Consider the following 4,189-nt stretch of genomic DNA (forward strand, 5'->3'; position numbering starts at 1 on the left):
TGTTTAAGGGAAATAGTTGCACAATGCTAGGAGTTTGTTTTTTATTTCCCTGGATGTCTAACACATTTAGGTGCCATGTAGCGAAAACGCAGCGTTTTATAGCAACTGCAAAGTGGATGGGGTTCTGGTTAATCCAATCACCCCAACTGCAGAAAAACTTGTCAATTATACTTATACCACATATTAATTATATTATACCCCGACTTCATCTGCAGGTTGGTTGGCGTCCATGATCCGCCTATATTCAGCAAATTGCTGCTGTCGATGGTTTGCATGCTCCGGTGTTTCAGCAGCTCTCAATCTGGCCTGCCGCTGAACTTGTTCCTCGCACTGTGACTGTGATTGTTCCGGCATCTTAGCAGCTCGCTGGGACGTCATATAATGAGTGTGTTGTTGGTGCCGATGATTCCCCTGAGCTCCACTTGAGGAGGACTGTTGACTTCTGGCTCCTCCATAGCTCTTGTTATTTTAGAATTTTGCAACAAATTAAATTTTCTTTTTCCTGGCATGTTTAAAATTGGCAAATTTGACAATTTGGATTAAAGGAGTTTTCCCATCCAGTGTGTCAGCACTGCCTGGAGCAGATCAGATAATATGCAGATGCTTATACACAATGGACTGAGGGTTAGCTGAGTGTTTGCATAGAGAGATAACAGACCTGGCTGAGATAAGCTGCTGCAAGAGCAGTTTAATCCTATCCTATCCTATCCTTCCTACTAATATTATAAAGGTGAAAGTTTGGATGTTTGTTCCTCGATCACGCAAAAATGGCTGAATGGATTTGGATGTAATTTGGCACATAGATAGTTTGTAACCTCAATTAACACATTGGCTACTTTTTATCCTGGTAAATGACATGGCTTCACAACTGTTATGAATTTATGTTCATATACTATATTAAACTGCTCTTGCAGCAGCCATAGTATATGAACATAAATTCATAACAGTTGTGAAGCCATGTCACTTACCAGGATAAAACGTAGCCAATGTGTTAATCGAGGTTACAAACTATCTATGTGCCAAATTACATCCAAATCCGTTCAGCCATTTTTGCGTGATCGAGGAACAAACATCCAAACTTTCACCTTTATAATATTATTAGTTTAGTAGGAAGGATAGGATAGGATAACAGGAATTCTATTATTTTTAGATCTAACCGTTCTCTTTTGGGCTCTGATGGAGGAATCTTGTCTCTGTCTTTCCCTTATAGCTATAACGTGCCAAAAAGTCATATATCAGACGACTTATCTCCTGTATGTCCATTAACCCTAAACACTTCTCCACACACGTAGACGTCTACAGCTTAATCCTGCAGCGCAGACAATCATCAATCACGGATCGTACAGCTACTTTAAGTACAGGAATGTTGTAGCAGATGCCGGCACCTGTGACTCGAGTAGCGGTTCCAAATTCTAATGAGAAAATCCCAAACTAATATCTAATTTTTGTAATTACCAAGACAATTAAACATGGCGGCTTTAGCCTACTGTATGGCTCTGCCCATGAAATATTGTCTCGTGAAGGACAGCATCCTCAATCCTTCTGCTAAGGTTGTACATGGTAAATAGAGTAAGCCAAACTATAGACTGCTAATGTCGCCCAAGATCCTACAAAGCAGAGAATAACTAAATACTTAGGCTTCACCCTGCAGTTGCTCTTCTGATATTCTGATCTTTCAGAGGATCAACCCAATGGATGGATAGAAATGTATTCACCGACATGGACTTTCATGCTAAAAGGAAAACAGGTTTCTTCTGTCTGCTGGAGGTAATCAGGAGATTGGACATTGTACCGAACACCTCTAGCTCACCTCCTGGGCTGGCGCAGAGCTAAGGGGGTCCTGCAGTGCACCCAGTGCTTACATTGGGAAAAAAATAGGAGAAATTCTGGAATAATGACCATCCCCCTTCTCTCTGGGAAACCTTGACCAACTGACTGACAACAACGCCCCCCCCCCCCCCCCCCGCATTCCTGCACACAGTATTATCCCCCATAGTGGCCCCTGTATACAGTATTATGTCCCTTAGTGGCCCCTGGACACAGTGTTATGTCCCTTAGTGGCCCCTGCACACAGTATTATCCCCCATAGCGGCCCCTGCACACAGTATTATCCCCCATAGCGGCCCCTGCACACAGTATTATCCCCCATAGTGGCCCCTGCACACAGTATTATGCCCCATAGTTGCCCCTGCACACAGTATTATCCCCATAGTGGCTCCTACACACAGTATTATCCCCCATAGTGGCCCCTGCACACAGTATTATGCCCCATAGTGGCCCCTGCACACAGTATTATCCCCCCCTTAGTGGCCCCTGCACACAGTATTATGACCCATAGTGGCCCCTGCACACAGTATTATGTCCCTTAGTGGCCCCTGCACACAGTATTATGCCCCATAGTAGCCCCTGTGCACAGTATTATGCCCCATAGTGGCATTCCCTTTCTGTTCAATGCCTTGGACTCCTGCACTGGATGGTACCAAACTCCTTCATCTGCCATTGAATGATAGCTCAAGCATTCATCAGGAGCGGTCACTTAAGAGCAGAGGAAGGGGATGGCAATGTGCATGTCCATGCATGAGCTGACTAATGGTGGACGGACATGCTCAATCCTTCTCCCACTTCTCCATTCAGTGATATTATATTCTTCTGGCCTGACTGTCAGAAAAGTAGCCTGCTATCCTATTCTCCTTCTACAGAGAGAGTAAGAAGGAACACTATTATCAGCTGCCAGAAGGAGAAGAAGACTGATTCTGTTTAGAGTCTACGCATCGCAGCACCAAGAGGGGCAAAAAATTATGAAAAGGGTATTTTTATGCAAGAAACTCTACAAATTGCTTTAAATCAACTATTAACTGAAGTTCTGAATTTTTGGACTGAAAATGATTTCATGTTTGTGACCTCATTACTTGGAGATATCCCATAAAAAAATGGTTCTAACTCTGCTTATGTACTTGTAGGAATTTTGAGGACTTGTATAAATTTACATTTGCCAGTACAAAGCGAGGGGGGGGCGGGGTGAATGGTGAATGGTTTGAGTCTTCGGATCCCCCCACCTTAAAAAACGACATTCCAGCAATATTATGGCTAATTTCAGGATTAACCCCACCCTTCATTGAAGCGGCTTCTCTCCGCGACTGATCCTTCTCGTTGCTTTGTCACAGGCCTCTCATCTCAGCAAAAAATAACTGAGCCCCAATTTAGAAGCCGGTCTGAGAATGTCTAAATTTCAAGGAAAACTCAGCTGGAGAAATAAAGCTCTTGTAAATGGCGAGAGATAGGTGAAAATCGTGGGCAACCTTCCAAAAACACTAAACGATTGGACTGAGAACATCTGCTGGAGGGCGGACGCCTTCGTCCTTACAGCGCAAAGAAAAAAATAGGACTGAAGGGGTTTTTTTTTTTTTTTTCTTGTTGAAGATACGATTTCATTTTCAGACGGGCGTCATTTTTTGTGGTTATTTTTAAGCCTATACCATTAAATAGTCCATCAAGAGAATTTAATCGCTGTTCTTGCCTGAGCCGTCAAGCGGCTTTAAAGGAGCAGTTTATGTCCATGGAAATAAAAAAAAAACTCCCACGTACACTTTGCACAGACTTGCACCCATTTCGCCTTCCAGTGATATTGCAGCTGTCACATTCTGGAGACTGGCAGAGTTGGGTGTAAGAGTGGCAGAAATCATAGAAAATGTTGCAGTTTGGTGCCTGCAATTGTAATGGGGTTGATAGGTTCCTAAATAATGGTTCCGGCTACGGTTTGATAGTTGGAAAACAAGGAAGAGGTCAAGATCGGTGCAATTTAGAAACATACATGGTCTCAAGAAATATTCTGATTCAGTACTCAGGGAAGTCTATGGGGTCATGGTAGACCTGACTATGTCTTACCCTTCATTCACATCTGCGTTCGGTATTCCGTTTGGGGATTCCGAACGGAATACCGAACGCAACTGCAAGCGGTGTGCAGTGAAACCACAAGGATCCCATAGACTATAATGGGGTCCGTGTGCTGGCCGTGTGCAGCCTGCACGAATCGTGCAGACAGGAAAGTGGAATGTGAAGTACCTTCTTGTCCACAGGATCCCTCCGGAGACCTGGCGACAAGCACATGGACCCCATTATATTCTAAGGCAGGGGTAGGGAACGTACGGCTCTCCAGCTGTTGCAAAACTACAACTCCCAGCATGCATAC

This window comes from Leptodactylus fuscus, chromosome 11 (genome assembly GCF_031893055.1).
Source record: "Leptodactylus fuscus isolate aLepFus1 chromosome 11, aLepFus1.hap2, whole genome shotgun sequence".
Classification (NCBI taxonomy): domain Eukaryota; kingdom Metazoa; phylum Chordata; class Amphibia; order Anura; family Leptodactylidae; genus Leptodactylus; species Leptodactylus fuscus.